The sequence below is a fragment of the Somniosus microcephalus genome, unplaced genomic scaffold (genome assembly GCF_052327205.1).
Source record: "Somniosus microcephalus isolate GS21.2 unplaced genomic scaffold, FLI_Smic_1.0 unresolved_chr1, whole genome shotgun sequence".
Classification (NCBI taxonomy): domain Eukaryota; kingdom Metazoa; phylum Chordata; class Chondrichthyes; order Squaliformes; family Somniosidae; genus Somniosus; species Somniosus microcephalus.
The window spans coordinates 170072333-170092302 of record NW_028225179.1 but is presented as its reverse complement, the minus strand read 5'-3'; positions in this window follow the sequence as shown (position 1 = coordinate 170092302).

Sequence of the window (19970 nt, the reverse complement as noted above, 5' to 3'; positions counted from 1 at the left end):
TCCGCCCCCGCTGTGGGGCCTACCTGCTCCGCCGCCTCGCTCTTTATATCACCGCCTCGCTCCTCACAGGTCCACCCCCGCTGTGGGGCCTACCTGCTCCACCTCGCTCTTTATATCACCGCCTCGCTCCTCACAGGTCCACCCCCGCTGTGGGGCCTACCTACTCCACCTCGCTCTTTATATCACCGCCGCCGCTCCTCACAGGTCCGCCCCCGCTGTGGGGCCTACCTGCTCCGCCTCGCTCTTTATATCACCGCCGCCTCGCTCCTCACAGGTCCGCCCCCGCTGTGGGGCCTACCTGCTCCACCTCGCTCTTTATATCACCGCCTCGCTCCTCACAGGTCCGCCCCCGCTGTGGGGCCCACCTGCTCCACCTCGCTCTTTATATCACCGCCTCGCTCCTCACAGGTCCGCCCCTGCTGTGGGGCTTACCTGCTCCGCCGCCTCGCTCTTTATATCACCGCCTCGCTCCTCACAGGTCCACTCCCGCTGTGGGGCCTACCTGCTCCGCCTCGCTCTTTATATCACCGCCTCGCTCCTCACAGGTCCGCCCCCGCTGTGGGGCCTACCTGCTCCGCCTCGCTCTTTATATCACCGCCTCGCTCCTCACAGATCCACCCCCGCTGTGGGGCCTACCTGCTCCGCCGCCTCGCTCTTTATATCACTGCCGCCTCGCTCCGCACAGGTCCGCCCCGCTGTGGGACCTACCTGCTCCACCTCGCTCTTTATATCACCACTCGCTCCTCACAGGTCCGCCCCCGCTGTGGGGCCTACCTGCTCCGCCGCCTCGCTCTTTATATCACCGCCTCGCTCCTCACAGGTCCGCCCCCGCTGTGGGGCCTACCTGCTCCGCCTCACTCTTTATATCACCGCCTCGCTCCTCACAGGTCCGCCCCCGCTGTGGGGCCTACCTGCTCCGCCGCCTCGCTCTTTATATCACCGCCTCGCTCCTCACAGGTCCACCCCCGCTGTGGGGCCTACCTGCACCGCCTCGCTCTTTATATCACCGCCTCGCTCCTCACAGGTCCACCCCCGCTGTGGGGCCTACCTGCTCCGCCGCCTCACTCTTTATATCACTGCCGCCTCGCTCCTCACAGGTCCGCCCCCACTGTGGGGCCTACCTGCTCCGCCGCCTCACTCTTTATATCACCGCCACCTCGCTCCTCACAGGTCCGCCCCCGCTGTGGGGCCTACCTGCTCCGCCGCCTCGCTCTTTATATCACTGCCGCCTCGCTCCTCACAGGTCTGCCGCCGCTGTGGGGCCTACCTGCTCCGCCGCCTCACTCTTTATATCACTGCCGCCTCGCTCCTCACAGGTCTGCCGCCGCTGTGGGGCCTACCTGCTCCGCCGCCTCACTCTTTATATCACTGCCGCCTCGCTCCTCACAGGTCCGCCCCCGCTGTGGGGCTTACCTGCTCCACCACCTCGCTCTTTATATCACCGCCGCCTCACTCCTCACAGGTCCGCCCCCGCTGTGGGGCCTACCTGCTCCGCCACCTCGCTCTTTATATCACCGCCTCGCTCCTCACAGGTCCGCCCACGCTGTGGGGCCTACCTGCTCTGCCTCGTTCTTTATATCACCGCCTCGCTGCTAACAGGTCCGCCCCCGCTGTGGGGCCCACCTGCTCCGCCTCACTCTTTATATCACCGCCTCGCTCCTCACAGGTCCGCCCCCGCTGTGGGGCCCACCTGCTCCACCTCACTCTTTATATCACCGCCTCGCTCCTCACAGGTCCGCCCCCGCTGTGGGGCCTACCTGCACCGCCTCGCTCTTTATATCACCGCCTCGCTCCTCACAGGTCCGCCCCCGCTGTGGGGCCCACCTGCTCCGCCTCACTCTTTATATCAGCGCCTCGCTCCTCACAGGTCCGCCCCCGCTGTGGGGCCCACCTGCTCCACCTCACTCTTTATATCACCGCCTCGCTCCTCACAGGTCCGCCCCCGCTGTGGGGCCTACCTGCTCCCCCTCGCTCTTTATATCACTGCCTCGCTCCTCACAGGTCCGCCCCCGCTGTGGGGCCTACCTGCTCCGCCTCACTCTTTATATCACCGCCTCACTCCTCACAGGTCCGCCCCCGCTGTGGGGCCTACCTGCTCCGCCGCCTCATTCTTTATATCACCGCCACCTCGCTCCTCACAGGTCCGCCCCCGCTGTGGGGCCTACCTGCTCCGCCGCCTCACTCTTTATATCACCGCCACCTCGCTCCTCACAGGTCCGCCCCCATTGTGGGGCCTACCTGCTCCGCTGCCTCACTCTTTATATCACTGCCGCCTCGCTCCTCACAGGTCCGCCCCCGCTGTGGGGCCTACCTGCTCCGCCGCCTCACTCTTTATATCACCGCCACCTCGCTCCTCACAGGTCCGCCCCCACTGTGGGGCCTACCTGCTCCGCTGCCTCACTCTTTATATCACTGCCGCCTCGCTCCTCACAGGTCCGCCCCCGCTGTGGGGCCCACCTGCTCCGCCTCACTCTTTATATCACCGCCTCGCTCCTCACAGGTCCGCCCCCACTGTGGGGCCTACCTGCTCCGCCGCCTCGCTCTTTATATCACCGCCTCACTCCTCACAGGTCCGCCCCCGCTGTGGGGCCTACCTGCTCCGGCGCCTCGCTCTTTATATCACCGCTGCCTCACTCCTCACAGGTCCGCCCCCACTGTGGGGCCTACCTGCTCCGCCTCGCTCTTTATATCACCGCCACCTCGCTCCTCACAGGTCCGCCCCCGCTGTGGGGCCTACCTGCTCCGCCTCGCTCTTTATATCACCGCCGCCTCGCTCCTCACAGGTCCGCCCCCGCTGTGGCGCCTACCTGCTCCACCTTGCTCTTTCTATCACCGCCTCGCTCCTCACAGGTCCGCCCCCGCTGTGGGGCCTACCTGCTCCGCCTCGCTCTTTATATCACCGCCTCGCTCCTCACAGGTCCGCCCCCGCTGTGGGGCCTACCTGCTCCGCCGCCTCGCTCTTTATATAACCGCCTCGCTCCTCACAGGTCCGCCCCCGCTGTGGGGCCTACCTGCTCCGCCTCGCTCTTTATATCAGCGCCTCGCTCCTCACAGGTCCACCCCCGCTGTGGGGCCCACCTGCTCCACCTCGCTCTTTATATCACCGCCTCGCTCCTCACAGGTCCGCCCCCGCTGTGGGGCCTACCTGCTCCACCGCCTCGCTCTTTATATCACCGCCTCGCTCCTCACAGGTCCACCCCCGCTGTGGGGCCCACCTGCTCCACCTCGCTCTTTATATCACCGCCTCGCTCCTCACAGGTCCACCCCCGCTGTGGGGCCTACCTGCTCCACCTCGCTCTTTATATCACCGCCGCCGCTCCCCACAGGTCCGCCCCCGCTGTGGGGCCTACCTGCTCCGCCTCGCTCTTTATATCACCGCCGCCTCGCTCCACACAGGTCCGCCCCCGCTGTGGGGCCTACCTGCTCCACCTCGCTCTTTATATCACCGCCTCGCTCCTCACAGGTCCGCCCCCGCTGTGGGGCCCACCTGCTCCACCTCGCTCTTTATATCACCGCCTCGCTCCTCACAGGTCCGCCCCCGCTGTGGGGCCCACCTGCTCCACCTCGCTCTTTATATCACCGCCTCGCTCCTCACAGGTCCGCCCCCGCTGTGGGGCCTACCTGCTCCACCTCGCTCTTTATATCACCGCCTCGCTCCTCACAGGTCCGCCCCCGCTGTGGGGCTTACCTGCTCCACCACCTCGCTCTTTATATCACCGCCGCCTCACTCCTCACAGGTCCGCCCCCGCTGTGGGGCCTACCTGCTCCGCCGCCTCGCTCTTTATATCACCGCCTCGCTCCTCACAGGTCCGCCCCCGCTGTGGGGCTTACCTGCTCCACCACCTCGCTCTTTATATCACCGCCGCCTCACTCCTCACAGGTCCGCCCCCGCTGTGGGGCCTACCTGCTCCGCCGCCTCACTCTTTATATCACTGCCTCGCTCCTCACAGGTCCGCCCCCGCTGTGGGGCCTACCTGCTCCACCGCCTCGTTCTTTATATCACCGCCTCGCTCCTCACAGGTCCGCCCCCGCTGTGGGGCCTACCTGCTCCGCCGCCTCGCTCTTTATATCACCGCCTCGCTCCTCACAGGTCCGCCCCCGCTGTGGGGCCTACCTGCTCCGCCTCACTCTTTATATCACCGCCTCGCTCCTCACAGGTCCGCCCCCGCTGTGGGGCCTACCTGCTCCGCCGCCTCGCTCTTTATATCACCGCCTCGCTCCTCACAGGTCCACTCCCGCTGTGGGGCCTACCTGCTCCGCCTCGCTCTTTATATCACCGCCTCGCTCCTCACAGGTCCGCCCCCGCTGTGGGGCCTACCTGCTCCGCCTCGCTCTTTATATCACCGCCTCGCTCCTCACAGATCCACCCCCGCTGTGGGGCCTACCTGCTCCGCCGCCTCGCTCTTTATATCACTGCCGCCTCGCTCCGCACAGGTCCGCCCCGCTGTGGGACCTACCTGCTCCACCTCGCTCTTTATATCACCACTCGCTCCTCACAGGTCCGCCCCCGCTGTGGGGCCTACCTGCTCCGCCGCCTCGCTCTTTATATCACCGCCTCGCTCCTCACAGGTCCGCCCCCGCTGTGGGGCCTACCTGCTCCGCCTCACTCTTTATATCACCGCCTCGCTCCTCACAGGTCCGCCCCCGCTGTGGGGCCTACCTGCTCCGCCGCCTCGCTCTTTATATCACCGCCTCGCTCCTCACAGGTCCACCCCCGCTGTGGGGCCTACCTGCTCCGCCTCGCTCTTTATATCACCGCCTCGCTCCTCACAGGTCCGACCCCGTTGTGGGGCCTACCTGCTCCGCCTCGCTCTTTATATCACCGCCTCGCTCCTCACAGATCCACCCCCGCTGTGGGGCCTACCTGCTCCGCCGCCTCGCTCTTTATATCACTGCCGCCTCGCTCCGCACAGGTCCGCCCCGCTGTGGGACCTACCTGCTCCGCCTCGCTCTTTATATCACCACTCGCTCTTCACAGGTCCGCCCCCGCTGTGGGGCCTACATGCTCTGCCTCGCTCTTTATATCACCGCCTCGCTCCCCACAGGTGCGCCCTGCTGTGGGGCCTACCTGCTCCATCACCTCGCTCTTTATATCACCGCCGCCTCGCTCCTCACAGGTCCGCCCCCGCTGTGGGGCCTAGCTGCTCTGCCTCGCTCTTTATATCACCACCTCGCTCCTCACAGGTCCACCCCGCTGTGGGGCCTACCTGCTCTGCCTCGCTCTTTATATCACTGCTGCCTCGCGCCACAGAGGTCCGCCACCACTGTGGGGCCTACCTGCGTCTCGGATAATAGATACATAGAAGATAGGAGCAGGAGTTGGTCATTCTGCCCCTCGCATGCCTGAAGTAAAGAAATTTGCAGGGTTACGGGGAAGGGCGGGGAGTGGGACTAGCTGAAGTGCTCTTGCAGAGAGCCGGCACGGGCTCGACGGGCCGAATGGCCTCCTTCTGTGCTGTAACCATTCTCTGATTCTATAAAATATTAGAAAGTTTATTGTACAGAAGCACGAGGTTTATCTGCTTTTATTGATGAATTTAAAAAGTCTCTATTAAAACCTGAGCCAGTGTGTTGTGAGCCAAAGAGCCTTGTGTCCAATGAGGGGAATAAAGGCCCACAGCCTCCCCGGGCCCTGAACAAGGGACTGGAGAAACTCGCTGCCCTGCGAATCAGACAATCAGCCGGCACTAGTCTCGCCCCTCGGGCTCCCTGATTGGTTGTAGGAGCCGCCGCCGGCTCGCGCCTCCAGCCCCGCCCCACTCACTCCCTATTGGTCGGAAGCTCCCGTCAATCAGGCCGCGGGCCCGGGTCACGAATCCCCGAGGAGACCACGTGCTCCGCCCAACTGACGCTGCTCGGTCCGGGGCCTCGTGGACTCTCAGGTTTTTCTATTTCTCTTTATTCTCTCCCGATCCATCCCTCCCCCCCACCCCGCGCAATTCTCCACCCAAGTGGAGCGGAGAAAACTCACTTTGCGTCACCGATCGCGACTCTGGACCCGACACCAAGGCCTCTCCCCGGAATGCCCCGCACCGACTCCGTCCGGCAGGATCCGAGTGCGCAGGCACAGCTCCAAGTGGGGGAGGGGGCTGGTCTCCTCTGGGCATGCGCGGTTATTACCCTTGGTGACCGGGAGGGGTCGCTGTGCCGGACATGGCCCAAACCGCCGCCCCGCGTGCGCATGCGCGGACTCTCGGCTGTCCCCAGTCGGAGCAGGAGTGGCCATTCGGCCCCTCGAGCCTGCTCCACCATTCAATGAGATCATGGCTGATCATCCACCTCAACTCCATTCACCGGCCCGATCCCCACATCCCTTGATTCCCCTAGAGTCCAAAAATCGATCTCAGCCTTGAATAGGCCCAATGACTGAGCCTCCACAGCCCTCTGGGGTAGAGAATTCCAAAGATTCACCACCCTCTGAGTGAAGAAATGTCTCCTCATCTCAGTCCTGAATGGCCGACCCTTTATCCTGAGGCTGTGGCCCCTGGTTCTAGACTCCCCAGCCAAGGGAAACATTCTCCCAGCATCCACCCTATCAAGCCCTGTAATAATTGTGTGTGCTTCAATGAGATCCCCTCTCATTCTTCTGAATTCAAGAGAATACAGGCCTAGTTTACTCAATCTCTTCTCATACGACAGTCCCGCCATCCCAGGAATCAATCTCGTGAACCTTCGTTGCACTCCCTCTATGGCAGGTATATCCTTCCTTCGGTAAGGAGACCACAATTATACCCAGTACTCCAGGTGTGGTCTCACCAAGGCCCTGTACAATTAGAGTAAGACTTCTTTAGTCCTGTACTCAAATCCTCTTGTAATGTCAACCATCAGCTAGAAGAAGTCGCTGGTGAGACCAGTGAAGAAACAAAGACTTGCATTTATATAGCACCTTTCACCACCACCGGACATCCCAAAGTGTTTTACAGTCAATGAAGTACTTTGGAAGTGTAGTCACGGTTGCAATGTAAGAAACACGGCAGTCAATTAGCGCACAGCAAGCTCCCACTAACAGCAATGTGATAATGACCAGATAATCTATCTTTTTATGTTGATTGAGAGATAAACATTGGCTAGGACACTGGGGAAAATTCCCCTGCTCTTTCCCACATTACAACAGTGACTATTTCATAGTAGTACTTCATTGGCTGTAAATCACTTCAAGACATCTGGTGGTCATGAAAGCACTATACAAATGCAAGTCTTTCTCTCAGAGATGCCGGGGAACATAGGGTCTGATGAAAGGGTGAAACTGAAAGAAATCAGTATTTGTAGGGAAATGGTGTTAGGAAAATTGATGGGACTGAAGGCCGATAAAGCCCCAGGGCCTGATAATCTACATCCTAGGGTACTTAAGGAAGTGGCCCTAGAAATAGTAGATGCATTGCTGGTCATCTTCCAGAACTCGATAGACTCTGGAACAGTACCCATGGATTGGAGGGTAGCTAATGTTACCCCACTATTCAAAAAAGGTGGTAGAGAAAAAGCGGGGAATTATAAGCCTGACATCGGTCGTGGGGAAAATGCTAGAGTCCATTATAAAAGATGTAATAGCAGAGCACTTGGAAAGCAGTGACAGGGTCGGACAAAGTCAATATGGATTTACAAAAGGTAAATCATGCTTGACTAATCTACTGGAATTTTTTGAGGATGTAACTGGTAAAATAGATAAGGGAGAACCAGTGGATGTGGTGTATTTGGACTTTCAGAAGGCTTTCGATAAGGTCCTGCATAAGAGATTAGCGTGCAAAATTAAGGCACATGGGATTGGGGGCAAGGTATTGACTTGGATAGAGAACTGGTTGGCGGACAGAAAGCAAAGAGTTGGAATAAATGGGTTGTTTTCCGAGTGGCAGGCAGTGACTAGTGGGGTACCGCAAGGATCGGTCCTAGGACCCCAGCTGTTCACAATATATATTAATGATCTGGACGATGGAATTGGATGTAATATCTCCAAATTTGCAGACGACACAAAGCTGGGTGGGAGGGTATGCTGTGAGGAGGATGTTGTGAAACTCCAGTACGATTTGGACAGGTTGGGTGATTGGGCAGAAACATGGCAAATGCACTATAATGTGGATAAATGTGAGGTTATCCACTTTGGTGGCAAAAACAGGAAGGCAGATTATTTTTTGAATGGCAATAGATTGGGAGAAGGGGAAGTGCAAAGACACCTGGGTGTTCTTGTGCACCAGTCGCTGAAGGTAAGCATGCAGGTGCAGCAGGTGGTTAAGAAGGCAAATGGTATGTTGGCCTTCGTAGCAAGAGGGATCGAATACAGGAACAAGGATGTCTTGCTGCAGTTGTACAGGGCCTTGGTGAGACCGCACCTTGAGTATTGTGTGCGGTTTTGGTCACCTTATCTGAGGAAGGACGTTCTTGCCATGGAAGGAGTGCAGCGAAGATTCACCAGGCTGATACCTGGGATGGCAGGAATGACGTATGAGGAGAGATTGTGTCGATTGGGCTTATACTCACTGGAGTTTAGAAGAATGAGAGGGGATCTCATTGAAACTTATAAAATTCTAACAGGGCTAGACAGTCTAGATGCAGGAAGGATGTTTCTGATGGCCAGGGAGTCCAGAACCAGGGGTCATAGTCTAAGGATAAGGGGTAAGCCATTTAGGACTGAAATGAGGAGGAATTTCTTCACCCAGAGAGTGGTGAACCTGTGGAATTCTCTGCCACAGAGGGCGGTGGAGGCCAGTTCATTAAATATATTCAAGGAGGAGTTGGATATATTTCTTAAGGCTAACGGGATCAAGGGATATGGGGAGAAGGCAGGGACAGGGTACTGAATTTGGATGATCAGTCATGATCGCATTGAATGGCGGAGCGGGCTCAAAGGGCCGAATGGCCGACTCCTGCTCCTATCTTCTATGTTTCTTTCTTGAAATAGTGCCATGGGATCTTTTACATCCAGCTGAGAGAGCAGACAGGACCTCAGTTTAATGTCTCATCCGAAAGACGGCACCTCTGGCAGTGGAGCACTCCCACAGCACTGACTGGAGTGTCAGCCTGGATTTTGGTGCTCAAGTCTCTGGAGTGGGACTTGAACCCACAACCTTCTGACTCAGAGGCGAGACTGCTATCCACTTTTTTTTTAATAAATATACTTTATTGAACATTAAGAAGATTTACAACATCTTGATCATTTCACTGTATGATACAAATCAATTCCGCCGCTCTGCACAGCCATTCCGCCACCACATTTTAACATCAAAACCTGAAGTTTAATCTGTCTCCTGTAACATATATTAATCGATTGTACTTTAAAAATTGGTTGTAAAATACTATCCTTAAATTCCTTTCTGAATAAAACATCCACAGAGCCATATAATGATCTTTTAGCTTATATTTACAATACTCTTTTAGATTGATTCTCCTCCCCTTAAAAAACAGACCATTCCTTCTTTGCACAATCACGAATCTAGTCAAACTGAACATTAAATTAATTGCCGCTCCGCTAGACTCTGGCAGACTCTCCTGCAAACCCCATCTCAAAATTGAGTCCCACGGGATTCCCATTCTCGCTCTTCGGTCCCCACCCAGCAAAAAAGCTTCACACAACTGTCGAACATAGTGCTTAAAGTCATTTACCTGCGGACATAACACCAGTAAATGGGACAGAGTCTCATCCTGTGTCCTACACACTGGGCAAGTTGCCGCCTCCACTCGTCCAATCTTGCACAAGACCGTTATGGTAAAAATCCAGTTATGAGCCAATTTGAAATCCAGTTCAATCCATTCTGGGCATTTAAAATTTGCCCACACTCCCTTCCAAATCCTGTTGAAGTCCAGCTGTGGGTATATACTCTGCCAAAACTCCCGACCAGCAGGTGTCTTGAATCTCCATTCTCTGAATACCTCATAGAAATCTCGAGTATTACAGTTGTCAAATTGGACCAACTCTCCCCCTTTCTCCAGTACAAAGCTTGGAAAAGCAGGACGCATTTTACTTCCTTTGGAGATTTCCGCATTTATTTCTTCCATCCAATCCTGTGGCATTGCCCTCACAATCTTCTCATACATGATTCCTATTGCTTTTTCCTCTACCTCCTGATCCTCCTCCCACACCATGTCCCTCACTATCGCTTCTGGCAACCAACCTGGAATCACCTCGTATAATACATCTTTCACCGATATAATCCCAGCTTTTATAAAAGCTTGATTAAATAAAACCTCTCCTTCAATGTTGACCTACCTATTCAAAAATAAGGGCTGTTCTAAAAATTCCTCAGCCCCCTTGGGCATAAATTGACCCTTAGTGTTAGGGGGATTAAATACGTGGGGTTACGGGGATAGGGTGGGATATGTGTTGGTGTAGGGGTTACGGGGATCGGGTGGGATATGTGTCGGTGCAGGCTCGATGGGCCGAAATGGCCTCTATCTGCACTGTGGGGTTTCTGTGATTCTGTGAACCCCCTTATAAAACCTCGGGAGTTTAATCGATTTCAAAAACATATTATTGTATTCCATATACAATATCCCCTGCCCCCCTATCCCACTCCGTTTTAAAAAATGCTCAAAACAACTCTTCCAAAAACTTGAATTTGACTTCTGAAGAAATCTCTTCACCCATTTGATTCTAAAGGATTTTTTCTTCAAATCAGTATCTGGGAAATTGAGTCCTCCCTGATTTCTCCGTCCAATGATGATATTGTAAGCCACCAAGGCTGGTTTCCCTTCCCATAAAAACCTCACACAAGCCTCTCGGATGGACTTTTCTGCCCACTCAGGAATATCCTCCACCGTCAATAAGTACCATAGCTTAGATAGCAGGAGGGCAGACACCACTGTCGCTCTTCCTTGCAATTTCAACCACCTTCTTTCCCATCTTCCCAAAATCTTTTTAATTTTCATAACCTTCGGTTCCCAATTTAATCGATCCACTTCATCCCTGTCTTTCTTGCACCCCATATGCACTCCCAGAACTTCCAAAACCTCCACCACCTTAAAGGGACATACCCCCAACCATTCCCCCCTACCCCTCCCTGCAACCAGGCATTGGGACTTACATAGATACATAGATACATAGATACATAGAAGATAGGAGCAGGAGTAGGCCATTCGGCCCTTCGTGCCTGCTCCGCCATTTAATGAGATCATGGCTGATCCTTTAATTCAGTATCCCGTCCCCGCCTTCTCTCCGTAACCCTTAACCCCTTTTGCCCGTAGAAATATATCTAATTCCCTCTTAAATATATTTAATGAGCTGGCGTACACTGCCCTCTGTGGCAATGAGTTCCACAGGTTCACCACTCTCTGAGTGAAGAAATTCCCCCTCATCTCTGTCCTAAATGGTTTAGCCCTTATCCTTAAATTATGTCCTCTAGTTCTGTTCTCACCCGCCAAGGGAAACATTCCTTCTGCATCCAGTCTGTCTAGACCTGTCAGAATTTTATACACTTCTATGAGGTCCCCTCTCAATCTTCTAAACTCCAGTGTGTACATCCCTAAACTACATAGTCTCTCCTCATAGGTCATTCCCGCCATTCCTGGTATCAGCCTGGTGAATCGCCGCTGCACCCCCTCCATGGCAAGAACATCCTTCCTCAGATGAGGCGACCAAAACTGTACACAGTACTCGAGGTGTGGTCTCACCAGTGCCCTGTACAGCTGCAGCAAGGTATCCCTGTTCCTGTATTCTAACCCTTTTGCTATGAAGGCCAGCATACCGTTTGCCTTCTTGACCGCCTGTTGCACCTGCATGCTCGCCTTCAGTGACTGGTGTACAAGAACACCCAGGTCTCTCTGTACTTCCCCCTCTCCCAATCTATTGCCATTTAAATAATAATTTGCCCTCCCGTTCCTGCACCCAAGGTGGATAACTTCGCACTTGTCCACATTATAGTGCATCTGCCATTTATCCGCCCAATCGCCCAGTCTGTCCAAATCGCTCTGGAGCTTCCTGGTCTCTTCCTCTGAGCCCACCCCACCTCCTAGTTTAGTGTCGTCTGCAAATTTGGAAATGCTGCATCCGACTCCCTGATCCAGGTCATTAATGTAAATTGTGAACAGCTGGGGGCCCAGGACAGATCCCTGTGGTACCCCACTTGTTACTGCCTGCCATTCAGAAAATGAGCCGTTTATTCCAACTCTCTGTTTTCTATCTGACAGCCAGTTCCCTATCCACGCCAAAACTTTCCCCTTTATCCCATGAGCCTCAATTTTCCATGCTAATCTTTTATGTGGGACCTTATCGAAGGCCTTTTGGAAGTCCAGGTACACCACATCTACTGGCTCTCCCCCATCTATTCTACCAGTTACTCCCTCAAAAAATTCCAATAGATTAGTCAAGCACGATTTACCCTTTGTAAATCCATGTTGACTCTGTCCTATCCTGTCCCCATTTGCTAAGTGCTCCGCTATTTCATCCTTAATGATGGACTCCAGCATTTTGCCCACAACTGATGTAAGGCTTACAGGTCTGTAATTACCTGCTTTTTCCCTACCCCCCTTTTTGAATAGTGGGGTAACGTTAGCTACCCTCCAATCCATCGGCACTGTTCCCGAGTCTAATGAATTCTGAAAAATCATCCTTAGTGCATCCGCTATCTCTAGGGCCACCTCCTTCAGTACCCTAGGATGCATGTTATCAGGCCCTGGGGATTTGTCCACCTTCAATCCCTTTAGCTTCCTTAACACCATATCCTTAGAGATATTGATTTGCGTCAGTTCCTCCTTTGCCAATGTCCCTATTTTTCCCAATATCCCAGGGAGGTTTTTTGTGTCTTCCTTCGTAAAGACTGACCCAAAGTATGCATTTAGTTGATCTGCCATTTCCTTATTTCCCATTATATATTCCCCCGTATCTGACTGCAATGGACCAACTTTGGTTTTCACCAGTCTTTTCCTTTTGATATATTTATAAAAGCTTTTGGAGTTAGTTTTTATATTTTCCGCCAGCTTGTTTTCGTAAGCTATTTTGCCCCTCTTGATCATGCCCTTTGCCCTCCTTTGCTCTATCTTAAACTGTTCCCAATCTTCCGCTCTGGCGCTTTTTTTGGCTATTTTATACGCCCTATCTTTGGATTTTATGCTGTCTCTAATTTCCCCTGTTATCCACGGTTGAGTCACCTTTTTAGATTTCCTTTTATGCCAGATTGGTATAAACAATTTTTGCAATTTTGTCATTCTATCTTTAAATGTTTGCCATTGTTTATCTACCTCCAGTCCTCTCAGGAACGTTGTCCAATCAGACCTACTCAGTTCCCGTCTCATGGCATCATAATTCCCCTTGTTTAAATTCAGGACCTTAGTCTCTGAGTCAATTTCCTCGCTCTCCATTTCGAGTGAGAAATCGATCATGTTATGATCGCTCTGACCCAAGGGTCCCCGTACAACAAGATTGCTGATTAATCCCTTCTCATTGCACAGTACCCAGTCCAATATAGCCTGTTCCCGAGTTGGTTCCTCGACATATTGATCCAGATAACCATCCCTTAAACACTCAAGGAATTCCTCCTCCTCATTATTTTTACTGATTAGGCTAGTCCAATCTATATGTAAGTTAAAGTCACCTATGATGACAGCTGTGCTCTTATTGCACGCTTCTCTAATTTCCCTCGTGATGCCCTCCCTAACCTCTATTTTACTATTTGGAGGCCTATATACCACTTACTATAATTCACTCTGGCACCTGAAGCTCTCCAATATTCCTCCACTACCTCCATAGCTTTCCTCACTGACTCCCCATTTCTCAATGTTAAGGTTGTGTCATCTGCATATTGGTGTATCACCGACACCAGCCCAGAACTGGGGACCACAATCCCAACTACACCTTGTTTCTTTCGCATCATGTAACCTAATGGTTCTGCTACCAATGTGTACAGCAGTGGGGACAGGGGACAACCCTGTCTCACTGATCTCTGTATCGGAAAATACTTAGATAAAAAACCATTACATTTAACACAGCTAAATATGTTTGAATAAAAAATCCTTATCCACTGAATTAAATTTTCCTTGAAACCAAATGCTTCCAAAACCTTCAATAAAAACTCATGAGAGACCCTATCAAAGGCTTTCTCTTGATCTATCTTTAATACATAAGCCTCCCTCCCACTCTCTTCCATGAGCTCTATCGCATCTCGGACTGAGACCACAGAGTCTGCGATGTCCCGGCCTATGACTCCATAGGACTGAGAGGGCCAAACTATCTCCGGTAACACCTCCTTCAAACGATTTGCCATAACCCTCGCCAAGATCTTATAATCCACATTTAATAGTGTGATGGGCCTCCAATTCTTCAGATCCCGTCTATCCCCTTTATTTTTATAAGCTAAGCTTATGATACCTCTCCTCATAGATGGGGCCAGGCTTCCCTCAATTTTAATTTCCTTAAAAACTCCTAAGAGCAATAGACTTAAAATCTCAAAAAATTCTTTATAAAATGCTGCACTTAGTCCATCGGACCCTGGGATTTTCCCCCACTTCATTCCACTTATTGCTATTTTTATTTCCGCTAATCCTACTTCTTTATCACACATGCTTCTCTCATCCTCCTTTAAACCCTCTTCAATAAAAGCAGTAACCTTCTCCATCGCCAAATTGGAAATGTCTTCTTTTGTATATAGCTCAGCTGCTAGCCGCCTCCAAAATCTCCTCACTTTCATGAATGATCTTCTCCCCAAACTTCAACTCCTCAATTAACGATAATCTCTGTCGCAGCTTCTCTTGCTCTAGAAAATATCTAGTGCATCTTTCGCCCTCCAATGCATCTCTAGCCTTTGCATGGAGAATGTCCCACTTGCATTTTTCAGTTTGCAATAATTCCCACTCTTCCTTTAGCACCTGGAACTTAGTCTCAGCTCCCTTATCCCCTCCGTCAACTGCTTTACAGACATCCATAAACCTTTTGTTTATATTCTCTTCTCGATGCCGGTTAGCTGCCGCCCTCTTTTTCCCATAACGTACCGAAAAAACTTTTACCTCATATTTGAAATTATCCCACCAAACTCTTCTTTCTTTCAAGAACAAAAGTTCCTTCTGAGCATTCTTTATTATATTTATAATCCCTTCTTTATAAGCAATTTCTTTCAGGTATTGATTGTTTAAAATCCACACCCCTGAACCGATCTTAACTCTGCTGTTCCTAATTCTAAGAACCAAAGCCAAGTGATCACTAAAAAATACTTTTTTATAATAAATCTCCATCACCTCCGAACTTAACCCTTCCCGCACTAACACAAAATCTATTCGGCTCTGTTTTAAAACATCACCCACCCAACCTGCTTTGAAGAACTCCCTTTTTATGGGGTTCCGGTCCCTCCATAAGTCTCTCAAATTTAAATTTGCCATCATTTTTATAATCATCCCTCTGGAGTTATCCTCTTTAAAGGTCATCTGGGCTGAAATGTCCATCCAAGATAAAAATACATTAAAATCCCCCACTATACAAGGATTTTCCACCTCTGCCACTTCAGTGAATAACACCCGAAAAAACTCGCGACGCTTGCAATGGTCGTTCGGTGCACAGATATTAAAAAGATCACAATTAAATCCCTCCAATTTTACCCTTAGCTGTAAAAATCTCCCCTGTGTCCTTGTCCACCAAGGCAACGTTCTCTTCTATGGATGGACTCACCAAAACAGCCACCCCTCTATGGTTGTTTGCACAACTTGCAAACACCTCTCCCTTCCAAACCTTCTGAACTCTTTCTAGAATATCCTCATCCCAAAAGGTTTCTTGCAGACACAAGTCCGTGCCTTTAAAACCCTGCAACAACTGCTGCAATTTCTTCTCACCCCTCAGTCCGTTCACATTGATCGAGACCAATGTAATCATGGCTCCAAAGAAGGGAAATGTGCCTGATATTCTCCCCATCATTTAATCTCTGACTCTTCCCTCCTCTCATGCTCCTTCTCAACTTTTCAGCCAGTTGTTGCTTTTTCCTGAAGCCTCCGGCTCTTTTTCCCCTCCTGTTTGACCCCTCCCTGCTGTTTCAGCCTCTTCCTTGCCTTAAGTTTGGACCCAGGAGTTGCCCTTTCTCCCTCCTTCTGCCCCTCACTAACCTTTCCCTTTCCACATGATGCCACCCCACCCCCGACTTCCATGTCTCTGTCCCCCTCTACTTCCTCACACTCAAGCTCTTCTGCAACCCCCTGTGCCTGCTCCCCGTCAGATACATAATCCTGCTCCCCGTCAGATACTTCATCTCCCATAGTCTTCCTGCTATCGCAGTTTCTCCCACTGTGCTGCCCCCTTCAACCACGTCTCTACCTCTGACCCTTGCACCCTGTTCCCTCTCTCCATGGGACAATGGCGCACCTAAATTGTTCCCTTCTGATGTCTCTATCTCACCGATCCCATTCTGCTGTCCCTTTAAGGCTCCTGCCTCTTGCACCCTCTCCCCGCCCTGCCCCCTCCCGCTCATCAAAATATCCGACTCCCCACCTCTCCCCGGAGCACTCACTTCCACCACACACCCCGCTCCTGCCTCCTCTCCCCCCGCAGACACCAGACTCCCCAGGGGGAGCCGAACTGCACTAAGGCTCGAGTCTGCACTCGACCCTCGCTGCCCGCTGCTGTCTTTGTTCCCTTCCATAGCACTCGCCGTGTTTTCCGTCATCTCCATCGCGATCTCCACTCTGCCAACCTCTGCCTCTTCCTGTGCTCCTTTTTCCTTCATTTTACTGGCTGTGTCCTCCGACTGCACCGCACCTCCGGCCATTCCACACTCCTCTCCTGCTCCTTCTCCCATCTCCTCATCACTCATTTCGCTCCCTTCTGCCACACACTCACAGCAGGTGGGGCCTTTACGACACACCCCACAGCTCTCCGCCTTGCAGCTCCGTGCGATATGTCCCGACTAACCGCAATTGTAACAATACCAATCAGGACAGTTTCTTCCGAGATGGTCATGTCCCAGACAATAGTAACACACCTTTACTTGGTTATCGTGCAGCACACGAAAGTACTGTACTCCTTCCAGTGTCTCGAACTTCATACTGTAAGGCAAAGACCTCACCCCCTCTGGGAACCGCACCTTTACATACCGGGTTCCGTCTGCTACCTGTGTTCCCAGATAGTATCTCCTTTATTTCAGAACATATTTTAATGTCCCACACTCCAACTTTTTGCTCAGCACTTCATCCTCGATGTACACAGGCAAGTTCAAAAATGAAACCACCACCTCCTCTGAATATAGCAAAGTCACCTCCAAAAATTTCTCCCCAACTTTCAGACTGAGCAGCAGTTTTTCCACCTCCTCACGGCCACTGACCGTCACCTCAAATCCCACATTTGATTTTGGTCGGCAGGCAAAACAGCTTCCCTCACCACAGTCCTCATGAACCGCCTGGATTATATCCCAGGCTCGAATCTTCTTATCTTCACATTGCACCACCACCGTATTTTCTTTACCAAACCTCCTGAGGTCCCGGCCCAAATCTTTGGGCCTTTTTTTTCCCCTTCCCACCAGTTTCTTCCCGAAAAAAATTCCTCTCGGGAATATTGTCCGCTGCGGGGCCCGGCACTCCAGACCCCTCAGCAGCCATCTGGCTGTTTTTTGTGGGCCAAAAAGGCCCTAAAACCTGCAAACAACACCCCAAATCCCTCCACCAACCTTTAACAAAACTCCCTCCAACACCCAGCTGCAATTAGGCAACCAGTCACACCTGGCTCACTCCTAGCCCCTCCCACCTAGAGAGTGCTACCCACTGAGCCCCAGCTGGCACAAGGGAGAGAATACAAGAAAAGATTAGTGGGTAATGTAAAAGGGAACCCAAAAATCTTTTATAAACATATGAAAAGTAAAAGGATAGTTAAAGGAATGGTGGGGCCGATTAGGGACCAAATAGGAGCTCATCATACGGAGGCAGAGGGCGTGGCTGAGGTACTGAATGAGTACTTAGCATCTGTCTTCACAAAAGAGGATGAAGTTAATGTCGCAGTAGAGGAGGGGGGAGTAGAGAAATTGGATAAAAATGGATAGAAAGGAGGTGCTAAATAGGTTGTCATCACTCAAAGTTAACAAGTCACCCAGTCCAGGTGGATGCATCCTAGATTGCAGAGGGAAGCTAGGGTGGAGATAGCAGAAGCTCCGACCACAATCTTTCAATCTCCCTCAGATATATGGGAGTGGTGCCAGATGACTGGAGGATTGCAAATGTTACACCCTGTTTAAAAAAAGGGAAGAGGGATAAACCTGGTAACTACAGGCCAATCAGTCTGTCAGTGGTGTAGGTGGGCATCCTTTACCTGGTTTACGGTAATTTACCTGGTCAGGTAGCCTTTGCCACTGCACTGTGGCCAATTCCAATCAGTGGTTTGAATCGCTAAACCCCCCCCCTCCAGTTCTGACTTGAGAAACTTATAATTAATGATATATTAAAAACGGACAAATGGTCTGGATGCAAGAAAGTCAAATTTAATTGAAACTAAAGAAACTACACCACACGATCAAAGTAATCACGGTAAAATTGCTTAACAGGGGAAGGCAGACGGCAAAAACGAGGGATAAATGGCTACAATGTTAACCTTACAATCTTAGCAACATTTCCCTTAAATTACCACCCCTTTACTTCTCACTAGATTGTCTTGCTAGTGGGTGAAAACCTTGCTCACCTGCACTCCAAAGAGTAAGAGACAAAAAAGGGGGCAGAGGACTTCCTGGGCTTAACCTTTATACCCTGGGAGTCTTTGTTTACGATGTGGATTAATATTTCCCGATCTTCGGAGGCTGAGGGGATTTTGCGACCCCTACAGTGGTGGGTGAACGACTAGAGACCATTGTCAAGGACAAAATTAATTCTCACTTGGAGAAGCATGGATTAATAAGGGGCAGCCAGTATGGATTTGTTAAAGGTAAATCGTGTCTGATTAACCTGATTGAGTTCTCTGATGAAGTAACAGAGGGTTGATGAAGGTAGTGCAGCAGATGTTGTATATATGGACTTTCAAAAGACATTTGATAAAGTACCACATAAGAGACTTACTCTGAAAATAGAAGCAGAGGGAATTAAAGGGCAGATGGTAATTTAGGTATATAATTGGCTAAGGGAGAGGAGGCAGTGAGCAGTGCTGAGGGATGTTTTTCTGACTGGAGGGAAGTATGCAGTGGGCTCCCCCAGGGGTCGGGATTAGGACCATTGCTTTTCTTGTTATATATAACTGACCTGGACTTGGGTATAGGTGAACAATTTCAAAGTTTACGGATGATACTATTTACTATGTTGCCAAGTTTTGTGAATGTAGTAGTAGCAGACTTCAGAAGGACAGAAACAGACTGTGAAATGAGCAGACACAAGGCAGATGAAATTAAATGAGGATAAGTGTGAAGTGATGCACTTTGGGAGAAACAACAGGGAGAGGCCGTATAATCTAAATGGGACTATTTTGAGGGGGTGCAAGAGCAGAGGGACCTGGGGGTCCATATTCACAAGTCTTTGAAAGTGCCACGGCAAGTTGGTGAGGCGGTTCAGAAAGCGTATGCGATACTTGGCTTTGTAAATAGTGCCATTGAATACAAAAACAAGGAAGTTACACTAAACCTTCACAAATCACTAGTTAGGAACGTAGGACAGTAGGAGGCCATTCAGCCCCTCGAGCCTGTTCCGCCATTCAATGAGATCATGGCTGATCTGTGACCTAACTCCATACACCCGCCTTTGGCCCATATCCCTTAATACCTTTGGTTAACAAAAACCTATCAATCTCAGATTGAAAATTAACAATTGATCGAGCATCAATTGCTGTTTGCGGAAGAGAGTTCCAAACTTCTACCACCCTTTGTGTGTAGAAGTGTTTCCTAATTTCACTCCTGAAAGGTCTGGCTCTAATTTTTAGACTATGCCCCCGGTCCTAGAATCCCCAACCAGCGGAAATAGTTTCTCTCTATCTACCCTATCTGTTCCCCTTAATATCCTGAAAACTTCGATCAGATCACCCCTTAACTTTCTAAATTCCAGGGAATACAACCCTAATTTGTGTAATCCCTCCTCGTAACTTAACCCTTGAAGTCCGGGTATCATTC